The 18,102-nt window shown below is 43.8% G+C and overlaps 1 protein-coding gene across 1 annotated transcript in view; it reads right to left on the reverse strand.

Annotated features, from left to right (window-relative positions):
- The window catches only part of LOC142371740 (interferon-induced very large GTPase 1-like), a 79,561-nt gene that overhangs the window by 51,190 nt on the left and 10,269 nt on the right, over nucleotides 1–18,102 (reverse strand). The window lies entirely within an intron of this gene.

Raw genomic sequence — 18,102 nt, forward strand, 5'->3', positions numbered from 1 at the left:
GGCTCAATCTGGCTGAATCTAGCGAGAATTTAACTTGTTTGTGACAAATCAGTTGCCCCGCGACACCATACAAGCCCAGACAGAAGCACTGCAGGACGGCAGCAACCCGGCATACCGTCATTTCCTGTCAAAACCGCAGTTTCAAGCTAGTTACAACGAGGGTAGGTTCACTTCCTGTTTTCAAAACAACAGCACGTAATGGCTTTCCCTATGATAAAAGGCAACGGATATTTTATTTTGTCAAAATAACCGGAAGTGCGTTGCTCACTGCGGTCGGAGCGATCATCAAGAGCCCCGACGTGGACATGATCGCTCTGCCGGCTGATTTCGCCTCTCCACCTGAGTGTCCGCACCGCAGGGAGCTGAACACGGCGGGATGCGCTCCGGCTGATTTCACCAGAGAGGAGGCAGGCGGACAGAGAGACACAGACACAAGACCGCAGGTCTCTCTGCTTCCTCTGTCCCCGGTGGTGTGAGCTGCTGGTGCTGATGGCAACACACGCACTTCGTACATCTACTCGCAATAAAAACTGCACTGAACCCAACGTTTTATATTTCCAAGCGACGTCCCGCGGCACACATTGAAATTTGCCGTGAGAAGCTGTCCAGGTCTGGCAAACTGCTGCTAGAACTACTGGGGGTTGTTCCAGCAGCTGGCACTCGTGACGTCACGCACCTGTCGTTCCAGTTTACCAAATTCGAGTCAAATGTGGTGATAGTTTATTGGGCCTAATCAGGACTATCCAGGGGCCTAAAATTATTTTAAAATCATAAAAAAATTCCATGGTATATAAGGAATCGATCTGCTATTTCAGTTTTGTGCAAAAAAAAAATCACCTTTCTGTAGGCCTTTAAATGCAGAGGTGCTTTACGCCTGTAGGATGTGTGCACACCTAATCTGAGGTGACAGAAGACAAAGAGTTGATAGTTTTTAGTAACATGTTGTAACAGACATCACCATCCACAACCCTGACATTAAACATTATGACACAAATACATTATATTATATGCTTGTAGGCTTTGTTATAGCATTGTGTCCACCAACACCAATGTATTTATATTTGTTAAAGCACAAAAGTATTTGTAATGGCATTTGTATTTTTGTCCATCCATTTTCTATACCGGCTTAATCCAATTCAGGGTCGCGGGGGGCTTCAGCCAATCCCAGCTACCACTGGACGAGAGGCGGGGTACAGGTCGGCAGTCCATCACAGGGGGGCCACACAGAGACAAACAACCACCCACGCTCACATTTACTCCGAGGGTCCATTTAGAGACTTTATACATGAATGTTAAGAATAAATTATTATCACAACTAATGGCACATTAATCTGAATTTTCACAGCTCAAATTATTTATTTTTTTAAACTGTCATGGTGAGTTAAATTTCTTCAAAGTTTAATATTCAAATGCTTCTCAAAATGTAGCTGATGTTAAAAGCCGTCAACATCCTCACATCCAATGGACAGATGGCAATTTAACCATTTTCTTTTACAGGAGATCATATGTTAACCCCGAGGAACAGAAGGATAAGGCCGAGTCAGCTCAGGAGAGGAATTGGGATTTAGAATAAATAAAGTCTCTCAGAATAGGATGCCTTTTGTGTCTTGTATGAATGTAAACGATGTACATCCTTCTGTTACTGGGCTTATTCTCATTTTATACCGAAACAAGGTCACGTTTGAACTACTTTTCCCTGTTTTTTACTCCTTATTATCGTTTCTTCAGTTTAGTGACGCCACCATGGCAGACAGATGTTCCGCTGCTGGACTGCGGTCACGCCATCTGCGCTTCAGAGAGGCACGGTCGTGCGATCTACACTTGAAAATCGAGTGCCTGTTAACATCGCGTCGTACGGTAAAGCGTTTGAGCCCAATGCACGATGTATATAGCCAGATTAAAATATAACAAATAACAAATTGTTTTCTGTAAAATCCACCAGATTCTTGTTCTACGTTCCCCTGCTACCTTTGTTGGGATTTTCAAGTTATTTCACTGCATCATTGTTTAATAATCTGATGCATAAATCATACCCAATGAATGATGTATATGGCTAGATTAAAAAATTCATAAAAAAAATAAATTCTAATTGTTTTCTGCAAACTCCAGCAGATTTATGATCTACATGTCCCCAGATACCTCTGTGGTGATTTTCAAGTCATTCCACTGCATCATTTTGTGATTATTTGATGCTGAAATCATCGGTGACATCCCCCCATCTCTTTATATCACTCTTCTTCTTTCCTTTTTCATAATGTGGTTTCATTTCACCATTTTTGCCTTTTACTTGCCTGATGTCCTTGTATGTGTGTGTGTGTGTGTGTGTGTGTGTGTGACCATATTCCTTATTGGACATCCAGCCCTACCTGCACCAGCCCAAATCAACTGGTCATCTCTACCTTGTCTGCACCTCTCATCAGTGCACTACAGCCAAACAGGAAAGAGACAGAACCAAACTTAAATTATCACCACAACACCTCACAGTGAGCAGTTTAAAAAATAAGCAAGCTAACTCAAAACTGTATCAAGGAGGCCCAGGCATGACCTGATTCTTGACTTGGAATGATGTGCCGTTGTGGAGCTTTAGCACCATGGACTGGCAATTCCAGAGCTCAGAGCAACAGTGGATGTGACAAATATATATGCAGCATGTAATCTACAACACATCTCCAGATACTCCTATCCTGGCTTTCATGTTGCTTTACTGCTGCATATTCCTAAATATTGAGATTTCAAACACAAGGTTCACGGCTACTTCTGACATAGCTTTTAATTTTGCTTTACTGCAGGAATTTCCTATAAAGACTTGTTAGAATTAAAAAATACACTGTTAAATAAACAAAACAAACAATTTGTCCTTTTTTTTCAGCTGTTGCCCAGATGTTCCTGTGTAATACCATGTATTTTATCGAGATGTGGTTTTATGGGGTTAAATATACCATATCTCTCCATTATTTATCTGCACTCCTTCATTTTTTGACTTATTTCCCTTTTTTAAGTTTCACATCTCCATGTTAAACTTAATTTTCCAGCTTTTTTGACTGAAGGAATTCATTTTATAGCAAAAATACCAATTTGGCCTTAAAGCAATACAATGTAACTTCTCAAAAAGCCCACTATGGAGCTCCCCCTACAGGCTTGGAGGTAATGTACGGTTACACTGTCCCTTGTGGGACACCACAGGAGACACAGACAGTCTGGGACTTGGCGTTGCCAAGACTAACACATTCCAGCCTATTGGAGAGGAAGGATTTAAACCAGTCCAGAACCGTGTCACAGAGACCGACCTCCTCATGAAGACGGTGGAGGAGGATATTATGGTCCACAGTGTCAAAGGCTGCAGTGAGGTCAAAGAGGACAAGGAGAGAAGTAGAGCCAGTGTCAGCTGCCATGAGGACATCGTTGGTAACTCTCAGCAATGCGGTCTCAGTACTGTGAGCTGGACGGAAACCAGACTGAAATTTCTCGTACAGAGAGTGTTGTTGTAGGTGAAGCTGCAGCTGAGCAGCAACAGCTTTTTCCAGCAATTTTGACAGAAATGGGAGGTGGGAAATTGGGCGGTAATTGGAAAGAATGTCTGGATCCAAGTTGGATTTTTTCAGAAGAGGTTTGATGATAGCAGTTTTAAGAGGCAATGGAACATGACCAGATTTCAGTGACTTGTTTATTATTTGTGTGATTAATGGGCGTATTGCAGCGTGATTGGATTTTATGAGTGACGAGGGGAAGGGATCCAAGGCGCAGGATGAAGGCTTCATTTTCTTGATGATAGTCTCCACTTCACTCTGAGCAACGTCGTCAAAGTAGCTCAGAGACCCAGAATGCACACGGGTAGATGCCAGCCGAAGATCATGAAGGCTATGGAGCTGAGATCGGATAGAGCTAACTTTGTTTTTGAAAAAAGAAAGAAACAGGTTGCATTTTTGAGCCGAGTCCTCAGCATGAGTTTGTTCAGTGGGATTAAGGAGATGGTTTATTGTAGAGAAAAGCTGTTTAGAATTTCCCGGGCAGCTGTTGATGATGTTGGAATAATACTTAGACCGCGCTTCTTTAAGAGAAAAGGCGTACGCTTTCTGATGTTCCTTATATGCCTGCTTGTGTACAGAAAGACCAGATGATTTTACACGTCTCTCAATAGCATGGCCTGCTGCTTTCATGTTCCGCAGTTCATCAGTGTACCAAGGGGCTGAGCGGGGGAATGACACCAGCTTCGATTTAAGAGGAGCATGGAGCTCCAGAAGCTCCTGAAGAGATTGATTATAGTAATCCACAGAGTCATTTACAGATGAATGATTGACAGCAGTCAGGGAGTGGAGATCAGAGGACAAAGCCTCAAGGGAGATGTTTTCACGGAACTGAATAAGACGTTTAGGATTTGGAGCAGACAAAGTTGAAGGCACTTCTAGAGAGATGACACTGTGGTCCGAGACACCGAGGTCATATACAGATAAGTCGTTGATAGTTACAGTGTCTGTAATCACCAAATCCAGCGTATGCCCCCTGTTGTGTGTAGGGGCGTCAACATGTTGAGTAAGATTAAGAGAGTCCAGAAGAGACTTAAAATCTGCTGCCAGAGGGGAAGAAGGATGATCAATATGGATATTTAAGGGCGTATTCAGACCAGGAAAGTCCGATAGTTCACTTGCTTTGATCCGAACCTTTTTTTTTTCATTTTGGTGCGGTTCGCTTTCAGACTGTACATTTCGTGCGTTATTGGCTAAACCTAAACGGGAAGTGACAAAGTTCCATACTAATGTGTTGTGTTTACATGTGAACAAGACCACAAGTAAAATGAACACTACTTGTATGTGCGTCTCTAAGTGATTATGGTACAGAGAGGCCAGTTATTTCAAAGTGAAGGCTTAAAATCTGTCATATTTAGGAGCACTTTCACATGTGACTGTGTGTGGGTTTTTCCTGTGATCAGCTATCACAGTCTTGAAAAGCAGGTGTCCTGCCCAACAACGGGGTCAGCCCCACTTCCTCATAAGATGTGTTTTTTTTTTATCTTTCTTTGCTCAGAGGTGCTGTGATATTCAGGCTCAATAATTACTCTTAAACTATGATTCCGAGCTGCAGGACTTTCAGGTTCAGTTTGCAGCTCCGTGAGAGGATTCTTTTCTTTCTGGCCACAGCCCAGAGGAATTCCATGATCGCCATGGTTCCCTCCTCAGAAGCATCATCGCAGCATCATTTAAAAACAAACATAAACACCATCAGTCTACACAACTATTTTTCTTCACATTTCACTCCACCAGTTCTAGAAAATTCTAACTTCTGCTGAGGACTTGTTGCATCCCAACATGAAGAAAACACTCTCAGAAACCCAGAAAAGTGGAACAACATACTTCCAACAGGAAAAAAATCAGGTTTGAGAAAAGTCAAAGTCTGCACTCTTTTCTAAAGTTTCCACTGAGAAGATTTTAAAAAAGTTCATAGTCACTCATATTCAAATGACCAAAAACCTCTGAAATAAACACTTCCCACCTTCAGCTTAAAGGCAAAGTATGCTGAAGTCAGGTTTAAACTTGTTTAAAAAGAAAAAACAGCATCCAAACATTAGCTCTTCTCAAATTGGACTAAGTGTAGAACAGGGTCATTTTTTTTATAAATCAATCTTTTTTTATAGTTACACATAGAAATTGGTATGAAGAGTTGAACATTAAATCATATATATTCATTTATACAGCTGATAAAACTATTCACAGGACAGAAGTCCTCAGCTTCCTGCTGGGACACATAGTCACATGCAAAGGTAATATGTAAATTGTGGAAAAGCAATAACTGTAATGTTATCTTTTTCAATTTGGGATTAGAAAGGCATTCTTTCCTGTTTGAATTAAATTGAATCCTAACTCAAAGACTGTCCTTTATCCAAAAAGGTACCAACTCCCTGTTAAAAGATTACATTTGACCCCTAACCATGATCATTTCCTAACCCTCACTAATAAGTCTGGATTTTTAAAGTCCCAACCCTGCGTTATTGGCTAAACCTAAACAGGAAGCAACAAAGTTCCATCCTAATGTGTTGTGTTTACATGTGAACAAGACCACAAGTAAAATGAACACTTGTATGTGCTTCTGTAAGTGATTTTGGTACAGAGAGGCCAGTTATTTCAAAGTAAAAGCTTCAAATCTGTCATATTTAGGAGCACTTTCACATGTGACTGTGTGTGGGTTTTTCCTGTGATCAGCTATCACAGTCTTGAAAAGCAGAGTGGTGTTCCTAGAAGGTAGCTAAAGAAAGCCAGGCTATAGCCGGTAAGCGTCGCTTGAACTAGCGCCATCTCCCATTTAAGCCTCAAGTCGTTCCTCGAAGACATTTTAGCTGCATCTCGGTGAGGCTAATCCAAGCGAGGCTTACATAGCGAGGAACGTAAGAAGCCCTGACGAGTGGATGATGGAAAAACGGAGATCTGTGTGAAAAGGAGAGCAAGACAAGCGCTGTTATTTTTTTGGCAGCTGAACAAATAATGTTTATGGAGCTGTTTGAGGGTTTTAAAAGTGCCATCACCAGAAATGGTAATACAGCTGTGATCAATAAAGCGAAGAAACGGCATGGCAAACAACTGCAGACAGACTAAATGTTATGAAACTTTCATACCATTGACATTTTTTTCACTGTCCTCATGTATTTATGCTCTTTGTGTTATAATTTGTTTACATAAAGCATGCTGAATTGTCTCTGTATGAGATGTACAGCACAAATATACTGCCCCTGCTCACTTTATTAATAACCCAATAATCGACATGCATCATCATACTGTATAGACTATATTATCGTGTGTGTGACCCAGATATTATTTTTTCACCGTTACATCTCAACAGGAGCAATCTTAACAGCCAAAAGCGTACCTGGCAGCAGGTGAAGGTAAAGTACAGGAACATATTTCAGAGTGATAAGTAGCCTTTGAAGAAATGTGTTTGTCCAATAAAGAGAGCACCAAACTAGATATGGAAGAAACTGAAAATAAAAAAGATCAAGCTAGAGATTATGAAACTGGAGAGGGATGTTAGTATAAATTCAGATAAAGGAGAATTTCGTGTTGTGAACTGTATTTAATTCTGTTTTCTCTCCACAGCTTGAGAAACATGTAATAATAATTAAACAATTCAACACAACTTGAACTCAAACTTGTCATTATTGTACGGTTCATGCAAAGTGTTAGCAATGTGTTTTTTACATTTATATTCACAGTGGGGTGCCATGACCTAAATGTGTGTGGAAAGTTATAAATCATCTCTGTCCATTTAGCCTTCTTACACTTGCTCTGACTTAAACTGCTACTGTGTCAATGCTAAATTATGAAAAGAAGTTCTAACTCAAAGGTCACAACAATAAGGATCAAAGGAAATATGTGTCCCTGTACAGGTCCCTCATTGTGTCAGGAGAAACTGAGTCCTTTCAGGCACTAGAACTCAACGAAGAAAAGACTTGAGCCTGAAAAGTTGTCCACAAGACAAAATGTATAAAATATGAAGTATACTATTAATTTAAGATGGCTCTGTCAGAAGTCAGCCATGGTGCATGAGAACTTTAAGCAATGAACCTGTATTTAATTTGGCCAAAGGTAATTTCTATCCGTGCCCTTGTTTTAGCATGTGCATGGTGGAATGCCCTCTCTGCCCTTGTTCCTGGATCAGGATATGGCGTGAGGAGGTATGGCCAGCATGCATAGCCTCTGTTCCCAAGCAGGACACCATTGAACTCTCCTGCAGAATAAGAGAAATGTTGGATGGATATACATGTGTTAAGACTTGGCAATTTGATGCAATATGTGCCTTATATGGCTATCTATAATAAAGTATGACAAGCACTTTAAATTCCTTAAAGGGGAAGTGCGGTATTTTCAACATTAAGCCTCTTTTATGAGTCGTCTGCAATGTTTTAGAACCCCCCTCACCGCTTTTTTGATGTTTACTGCTGTCTCTGGTATTTGCCTAATTTTGATTCTTCTCAACCTGCTTCAGAACTGCAAGTCATGCGCATGTCTAGAAAGGTCCGTAAAAGCACAATAGACGTCCGTTTTCAAAATAATCAACTCACCGGAGTGGTTACTGGTGTGCACTGGTAATCCATATCAAATTTCGTGGCGAAAAGTTGCTTCTGAAGCCTGGGAGATATATATATATATATATATATATATATATATATATATATATATATATATAATTAATTGGCTTATGTTGAAAAAAGTTTAAAAAAAAATCTGTGCAGTCATCTACGTGCATTTGTGACTCCGGTTGATTGACGGGTGAACGGACGGTGTTAAAGCTGCAGTCTGCAGGATTTGTTGTTGTCATACGTAAAGTCCTAATTTTTGGCATTTTAAGAGTTTACATGATCTATCAGAACGCTTGAAGTTGAAAACGGTGACCTCCGTAGTCGCAAAATGCAAGAAATGCTTATTTTTTAACCGAAAAATAAAAAGTTATTCAACTTCCTGTCCCGCCCCATCAAAACACATGAGAACTCGTGCACGTCTACGTGCACGCCAGATGCAGGTACACGACTCCTCATTCATCAACTCACCTGTCATTTGCGATCATGGAAGACACAGTAAGTAGACAAGCCCGTAATGAAGTTCAATAGTCTAGATCAGGGGTCTTCAACGTTTTTCAGGCCAGGGACCCCCAAACTGATGGAGAGTTGGAGCAGGGACCCCCCTACTATTTATATGGCATACAATTGTGTTTTATATTTAACGGGGCCTAGTGCCGTGTATAAATATAGCTACTCTGTTATTGTACATTCAATACTAAGCTATTCAAATAATACACATGTTAATATATTCATGTTTTTATTTTAAACATGTGCAAGGTACAGGGTGGCCGTGCCACTGCCATTTATAAACAAACATCTTGCATACAACACTGAGCTATTCAAATAATCCACAGATTTTAACTTTAAACATGCATGTAGATGGGACAATGAATCCTCAAACCATCTGTGGATGGCACACGTTTGCACACAATTTGTGAGAAAAAACTGTTTGAAAAACTGTTTTTTTTTAAATGTTAAAAATCGTCTAATCAACCAAAGATTTCGCGACCCCCCCTGCAGTACCTCCGCGGACCCCCTGTTGAAGACCTCTGGTCTAGATAAATAAGCGTGGGGGCGAGCCTACCTTGTATCGCGCGTGCACAATCCGTGATTGACAGGCAGCAGAGCCCAGCTCGTAACCTGATTGGTTACCTTTTACCGGTCCGGTCTGCAATTTTGTAAACAAACCTGCTGGCTTTGGAGGGACCTAGCGGGACATATAGGGGACCTAGAGAACTCTTTTTTTTTTGTATTGGGGTATTTAATGTACTACTTTCAGAATCCCCGGACAGTTCCAGGCATTATGCTTGAAAAAGAGTTGCAGACTGCAGCTTTAATGGGAAAAGCAAAGGTAATAATGTCGAGTCATCATGGATCATCATCGTGGTAAAAGACCAAAGAAGCCATCAGGTGCCCAGTTATGAAAGAGAAGAAGAGGAGAAACAGGCAAGAGATAAAGGTATGCAGATTTCTATGAGTGACGTGAGTGACGTGAGTGACGTAGGCCAAGGGTCCCCAACCACCGAGACATTCCAAACTGGGCCGTGAGATTGGGAAAAAAAAAAATATTATAATTTTTATTTTTTTATTTAAAAAAGACAACATTTCAGAAACCGGAAGTTACCGAGAGTGGCAGTTCTCTTCCATTAGACATTCTCTGTAGAGACTCTCTGATATTACAAATGACTGACACCTCCGGTGGTACCTTTCAGAATAAAATAATATTAACAGACGTAATATAAAGCTATTTGATCTGAGAACAGCGTAGACTTGTTTTATTTACGAGTGACTGAATGTAAATAAATACTGCTTAGATGTTGTCCATGAACTGAACTGACAGATTAAAAAATGTCAAGTCAAGTCATGTCAAGTCTTTTATTGTCAGATACACAGAACAACAGAGTCGGACTGGGCACTGAAATTCTTGGGACAGGACACCGTACAGCAGCTACCATAACAAGACAGGACATAACATGCCGTAACATGCCGTAACATGTCATGTCATAAGTACTCTACTAAAACTATTTACAATACAGTAGAATAGATAGGTAATGTGGATATTACAATATGCAATATACATTTTTAACGCTAATTACAAGAGCTGTACTGTACATATAATACACATAATAGCATATGCTAATCAGAGACCTATACTAACTATGATATAAGGAAAATAAAAAAAGAAATACAATGTTGTGCAATATTTAAGGTTGCAGTGCAATCAGCAGTGGAGGTCGGCATGTGTAAGTATAAAGTGTGTAAAGTATAAGTGTAAGTGTAAGTATAAGTGTTGAGTGTGAAAGTGATGAGAGTGCATTATAGTCCATTTAGGAGCCTGATGGCCTTAAAAAAACTGTTTCTTCGGAGAAACGAACTGTCCTTGTGGATCTGAGCGTATGACGGACATCTCAAGAGGAGCTGCTGAGGTTTCATATGAATCAGTTCCCGTTAGTTTTTGTACATTTGGTCTGCAGACCTGCCTGTGCTCATATTAACTCTACAAATGTTGTAGTCGTATTAAACTCAGTATTGTTTCTGTTTTGTTCTCTGATGTGGAATTAAACTGAAGTTCAACGGCAGACACAGACACAGGATTCAAGGTAAGAGTGGGTCCCTGGAAAGAGAGGTTGAGTTAGTTCCCTCCAGGGTAAAAGGTAATCCAAGCAAAGGACCAGAACAGAGATTGAAAAACTGAAGACTCTCCTGTGACACGGGGGCTGGGGCTGTGGGGAATGGTGGCTGAGACAAAGCTGCAGCTGGCAATGGTGCGCTTACCAAATGCTGTGGCACGGTACAGAGAAGCCAGAGATCATTTGGTTGGCATAAAGCAGCTCAGGACAGTAAGTCTTCTGTGAACAAAGGTACAGATACTTTAAGCATAGATTTGGGCAGGAAAAAAGACTTGATTTTACTATGAAATGACCTGGTTGTACCACAAGGGTGAAAACAACGATCTGGCGATGAGCAGCCAGGCCCCTGATCAGCACAGGTGAGTGGAGTCAGTAATTAGAGTCACAGCAGCTAACCATCCACCACGCCCACAGGAGAGCAGGGGCCCACATGAAAAATAAAATAAAAACAAAACTAACAGTAAATTACAGATCCTGACAAATCAGGCATAACAGCTGCCAAAAAAGTCTTTCACTAGACCCCTGAAAGTGTTCTGTGGTATATCCCAAGATGTTAACCAGATCCTTTAAGTCCTGTAAATTGAGAGGTGATGCTCACATGTCCAATGCTGGCACTTTCAGCTGTGGACAGGGGTCAGCATGGGCACCCTGACTGGTCTGAAGCTATGCAGCCCCAGGCACGACAAACTGCGATTCACTGTGTATTTCAACACCTATCAGAATTAGCATTAACCTCTTCAGCAATTTGAGCTACAGTAGCTTGTCTGTTGAATCAGACGTGCATTAATGAGCCTTGCTTAACCCTGGCCCTACTCAGCCAGTTCACCACGGTTCCTTCCTTGGACCACTTTTGATAGACCACTGCAGACCAGGAACACCCCACAAGAGCTGCAGTTTTGGAGATCCTCTGATCCAGTCATCTAGCCATAACAATTTGTCCCTTGTCAAACTCGTTTGCTAATTTTCCTGCTTGTAACGCATCAACTTGGAGGACAAAATATTCACAAAACATTCATGAAATTCACTTGCCGCCTAATGTATCCCACCCACTAACAAGTACCATGATGAAGAGATAATCAGTTATTCACTTCACCTGTCAGTGTTCATAATGTTATGTCTGATCGATGTATAAATGCATTTAAATCAAATAAAACAACTACACAACTAATCAAATCAACAAATGTAACTAAGCAGAAAACTAGTCTTTATCACTTCAGTGTTCTAATGTTTTCTCAGACTTGATGTTTCATGGGTTGACACGGCAGTACCAGAAGATATTATAAATAGTGTTCTCACTATTGAATTAGATAATCCTCGATATGGGCCACCATTCCTTCGATTAAGGAAAAAAAAGTAATTAATTAATGTTAATCAGTCTCACAGTGCTACTTCATGAGTTCTTGTTTTTATTGACTGAAATTACATAAAGAAGCGTTCAACAATGACTAATTACATATATATTAACTATTTATTGAATCATGAAACCAAAAACATGAACCTTAAAGTACAAACAGGAGAAATGTGTGGACAATGTATGATTGTATATGGAACACTTTATGGTTTGGAAAAGGGGCAAGAGAATGGAGAAATGTACCGGAATTGCTAAACATTGGTCTTAATTTTAGTCACTATTTACGGTTAAAGGCTTTGGATTCATTTTTAACAGTGAATTCTCTCGACACCACTGTACTGTCTGAAAGAAGAGAAGAAGACGGTAGAAGAAGACGGTAGACCTTACTTTGATTGGCCCTTATCCCATTTAGTCAGCTATGAACTCTCTCGGGTCTGCTGTCTCTGGGCCTTTCTTGGTAGTCAGCTGGTTGTGGGTGAATTTCTGTGGACCTTTAAGGCGCCTGGCAAGTTGTGGTAGGTCTCGCTTCTCCACAGGGGGTCTTCTCATTGCCAAGTAGATGGAGGTTTAATATCAAGACTTCACCATCAAAAATTACACAATTGTAGATCACCTGAGTGTGGGGGGTTGGTTTGTTTGTTTGAAGATATTGCTTTATTTGTCACATACACAATCATACACAATGTACAATGTGAAGTGAAATTTTGTTTGGTCAAATAGCCAACTCTGGTGAGGAGAACTTCCCTTTTCAAAAAAACAAACAAAAAGTGTGACAGAGATGTCTCTCTTGCCTGTTTGCAAAACTGTTTTCAACCCTGTTTCCGAGTTTGATTCCCGAAGGCGGGGCATGACGCAGGCTTAGGCTCAACTTTCAGCCAATAATATGCCTGACAACACAATGGCGTTCGCCTCGGCATGTAAAGTAGAAGTTTTAATTCTAGTGTTAAGAGTTTGGTAAAACAAAGAAAACTCCATTTCTCCATTATTTCGTCTTAACACACATTTGTTCAGAGGGTCCTGAAAATGCCACACCTTTATTAAGATGTAAAAATAAAGACACGGAATATCCATCCATCCATCCATTATCTGCCGCTTGTCCGGGGATCGGGTCGCGGGGGCAGCAGCTTGAGCAGAGAAACCCAGACGTCCCTGTCCCCGGCCACTTCCTCCAGCTCTTCTGGGGGGACCCCGAGGCGTTCCCAGGCCAGCAAAGAAACATAGTCTCTCCAACGTGTCCTGGGTCTTCCCCGGAGCCTCCTTCCAGTGGGCCGGGCCCGGAACACCTCACCAGGGAGGCGTCCAGGAGGCATCCTAACCAGATGCCCGAGCCACCTCATCTGACTCCTCTCAATGCGGAGGAGCAGCGGTTCTACTCCGAGCCCCTCCCGGATGACCGAGCTTCTCACCCTATCTCTAAGGGAGAGCCCAGACACCCTGCGGAGGAAACTCATTTTGGCCGCTTGTATTCGCGATCTCGTTCTTTCGGTCACTACCCACAGCTCGTGACCATAGGTGAGGGTAGGAACATAGATTGACAGGTAAATCGAGAGCTTCGTCTTCTGGCTCAGCTCCTTCTTCACCACGACGGGCCGGTGCAGAGCCCGCATCACTGCAGACGCCGCACCGATCCGTCTGTCAATCTCCTGCTCCATTCGTCCCTCACTCGTGAACAAGACCCCGAGATACTTGAACTCCTCCACTTGGGGAAGGATCTCATTCCCGACCCGGAGAGGGCATTCCACCCTTTTCCGGCTGAAGACCATGGTCTCGGATTTGGAGGTGCTGATTCTCATCCCAGCCGCTTCACACTCGGCTGCGAACCGCTCCAGTGAGAGCTGAAGGTCACGGCCCAACGACGCCAACAGAACCGCATCGTCCACAAAAAGCAGAGACCCGATTCTGAGGTCGCCAAAACGGACCCCCTCAACGCCCTGGCTGCGCCTCGAAATTCTGTCCATAAAAATTATGAACAAAATCGGTGACAAAGGGCAGCCCTGACGGAGTCCAACCCTCACAGGAAACATGTCCGACTTACTGCCGGCAATGCGGACCAAACTCTGACACCGGTCATACAGAGACCGAACAGCCCATATCAAGGAGTCCGGCACTCCATACTCCCGGAGCACCCCCCACAAGAATCCCCGAGGGACACGGTCGAACGCCTTCTCCAAGTCCACAAAACACATGTAGACCGGTTGGGCGAACTCCCATGCACCCTCCAGGATCCTGCCGAGGGTATAGAGCTGGTCCACTGTTCCACGGCCAGGACGAAAACCACACTGCACCTCCTGAACCCGAGATTCGACTATCCGGCGGATCCTCCTCTCCAGTACCCCCGAATAGACCTTACCAGGGAGGCTGAGGAGTGTGATCCCCCTATGGTTGGAACACACCCTCCGGTCCCCCTTTTTAAAGAGGGGGACCACCACCCCGATCTGCCAGTCCAGAGGCACTGCCCCCGATGTCCACGCGATGCTGCAGAGGCGTGTCAACCAAGACAGCCCTACAACATCCAGAGCCTTGAGGAACTCAGGACGGACCTCATCCACCCCCGGGGCCTTGCCACCGAGGAGTTTTTTAACCACCTCGGCAACCTCAGCCCCAGAAATGGGAGGCCCCACGTCCGAGCTCCCCAACTCTGCTTCCTCATCGGAAGGCGTGTTGGTAGGATTGAGGAGGACCTCGAAGTATTCCCCCCACCGACTCACGACGTCCCTAGTTGAGGTCAGCAGAGCCCCGCCCTCACCATACACGGTGTTGACGGTGCACCGCTTCCCCCCCCTGAGCCGCCGGATGGTGGACCAGAAACTCCTCGAGGCCGTCCGGAAATCATTCTCCATGGCCTCCCCGAACTCCTCCCAAGCCCGAGTTTTTGCCTCAGCAACCGTCGACGCCGCGTTCCGCTTGGCCTGTCGGTACCCATCAGCTGCTTCCAGAGTCCCACTGGCCAAAAAGGCCCGATAGGACTCCTTCTTCAGCTTGACGGCTTCCTTCACCACTGGTGTCCACCAGCGGGTTCGGGGGTTGCCGCCACAACAGGCACCGACCACCTTACGGCCACAGCTCCGGTCGGCCGCCTCAACAATGGAGGCACGGAACATGGCCCATTCGGGCTCAATGTCCCCCACCTCCCCCGGGACATGGTTGAAGCTCTGCCGGAGGTGGGAGTTGAAACTCCTCCTTACAGAGGATTCCGCCAGCCGTTCCCAACAGACCCTCACAATACGTTTGGGCCTGCCAGGTCTGAGCGGCTTCCTCCCCCACCAGCGGAGCCAACTCACCACCAGGTGGTGATCAGTTGACAGCTCCGCCCCTCTCTTCACCCGAGTGTCCAGGACATACGGCCGCAAGTCCGACGATACGACCACAAAGTCGATCATCGAGCTGCAGCCTAGGGTGTCCTGGTGCCAAGTGCACATATGGACACCCTTATGCCTGAATATGGTGTTCGTTATGGACAGTCCGTGACGAGCACAGAAGTCCAACAACAAAACACCACTCTGATTCAGATCGGGGGGGCCGTTCCTCCCAATCACGCCCCTCCAGGTCTCACTGTCATTGCCCACGTGAGCATTGAAGTCCCCCAGCAGGACGAGGGAGTCTCCCGGAGGAGCACTCTCCAGTGCCTCCTCCAAGGACTCCAAAAAGGGTGGGTACTCTGAACTGCTGTTCGGTGCATAAGCACAAACAACAGTCAGGACCCGTCCCCCCACCCTAAGCCGGAGGGAGGCTACCCTCTTGTCTACCGGGGTAAACCCCAATGTACAGGCGCACAGTCGGGGGGCAATAAGTATGCCCACACCTGCTCTACGCCTCTCACCGCGGGCAACTCCAGAGTGGAAGAGAGTCCAACCCCTCTCGAGGAGGCTAGTTCCGGAGCCCAAGCCATGCGTCGAGGTGAGTCCAACTATATCTAGCCGGAACCGCTCAGCCTCGCGCACCAGCTCAGGCTCCTTCCCCAGCAGAGAGGTGACGTTCCACGTCCCAAGAGCCAGCTTCAGTAGCCGAGGATCAGACCGCCAAGGTCTCTGCCTTCGGCTGCCGCCCAGCTTACACTGCACCCTCATGGCCCCTCCCACGGGTGGTGAGCCCGTCAGAAGGGGGACCCGTGTAATTTCTTCGGGCTGTGCCCGACCGAGCCCCACGGGCACAGACCCGGCCACCAGGCGCTCGCCGGCGGGCCCCACCCCTGGGCCTGGCTCCAGGGGGAGGCCCAGGACGTGTGACCCGCGTCCGGGCAAGGGCACACGGTGTCCAACATTGTCCATCATCATAGGGGTTTTATGAGCTGTTCTTTGTATGGTCCCTCATCTAGGATCTGTTTGCCATGGGTGACCCTACCAGGGGCTTAAAGCCCCAGACAACATAGCTCCCAGACTCATTGGGGCACGCAAACCCCCCCACCACGGTAAGGTGACAGCTCATGGGGAGGACACGGAATAAATGAATAAAATATTCTGAACTAAAATAACATAGATTATAGTGTGGATCTCGAATACCTCTCAAATTCAGATGGCTATCTGTAAAGTTTCAACATATGAACAAAAACCCAAACAATTTTTCCTGTGTTTAACAGTGGAGCACAGAAAGAAACAACAGGGAATATCAGTTAGCAGTTGAGTTACTTCATGAAAATGTCTAATTATTTTAGGTACAAATCTCTAATCGCTAAAGACCACTAGGGGGCAATGAGGCTCCATGGAAAAGTATTTCCAAATAATAATTTCTTCCTTCTTCTTATACCACATACAACCTTGAGAAAGGTACCAAAATGGAGCTAGATGTCAATGAAACCTTGAAGAACATGAAAAAAGGTATAGAAAACATATTTAACACAGTTTAAAAAATCCAACTAAATGTGAATCATAAAAATATACAGTGGTGTGGGAGGTCTGTTTCTTGTCTTGCTTGGTAAAAGGTGTCACCTTTGATTTACATGTCCAGATAATGAGGAAGAAAAACTTGGTCTGGATTCTCCCCCAACTTAAAGGGGTTCCTTTGTTTGTTTACGGGAAGCTTTTTTGCTAGCTGACATTTTAATGTCCTCCATATAAGTTATGTACAAGTCTGGTGGGAGAGAGTCCCCAAAATCGTCACCAAAGGACAAAGGTTTTGGTAAATAAGGTGATGTTTGTCTCTTCCTGGTGTGGAAATCCCTCATCTGTATCTTTGAACCAATATTACCACACAGGAATGTTGATGGGGCCTCCCAGAGATTAAGTTTCATATTAAATCCACACTTGAGTTTGTTACATGGGTCAGTGGTTCCATACTAATGTATATTGATATTCCTTAGATTTATGTCAAAACTGCTAAAATAAACAAGATTAACCACATTTATACATTGACAGTTCACTATATAGAGGACTAGATCTCCTCAGTCGCTGAGGCATTTTATACCCAACTTAAATGCAGAGGTGCTTTATGCCTGCAGGATGTGTGCACACCTAATCTGAGGTGACAGAAAACAAAACGTTGATAGTTTTTAGTAACATGTTGTAATAGACATCACCATCCACAACACTGACATTAAACATTATGACACAAATACATTATATGCACACTTATAGGCTTTGTTATAGCACTGTGTCCACCAACACCAATGTATTTATATTTGTTAAAGCACAAAAGTATTTGTAATGGCATTTGTATTTTTGTCCATCCATTTTCTATACCGGCTTAATCCAATTCAGGGTCGCGGGGGAATGCAGCCAATCCCAGCTACCACTGGACGAGAGGCGGGGTACAGGTCGGCAGTCCATCACAGGGCCACACAGAGACAAACAACCACCCACGCTCACATGTACTCCGAGGGTCAATTTATAGACTTTATACATTAATGTTCAAAATAAATTATTATCAAAACTAATGGCACATTTTCTGAATTTTCACAGCTCAAATCTTTTTTTTTTTTTAAACTGTCATGGTGAGTTACTTTTTTCTCAAAGTCAAGATTAAATGTTTAAATTTTGAATATTTAGTGGGGATATTCAAATGTTTCTCAAAATGTAGCTGATGTTAAAAGCCGTCAACATCCTCACATCCAATGAACAGATGGCAATTTAATCATTTTCTTT

This window comes from Odontesthes bonariensis, chromosome 21 (genome assembly GCF_027942865.1).
Source record: "Odontesthes bonariensis isolate fOdoBon6 chromosome 21, fOdoBon6.hap1, whole genome shotgun sequence".
Taxonomy (NCBI): domain Eukaryota; kingdom Metazoa; phylum Chordata; class Actinopteri; order Atheriniformes; family Atherinopsidae; genus Odontesthes; species Odontesthes bonariensis.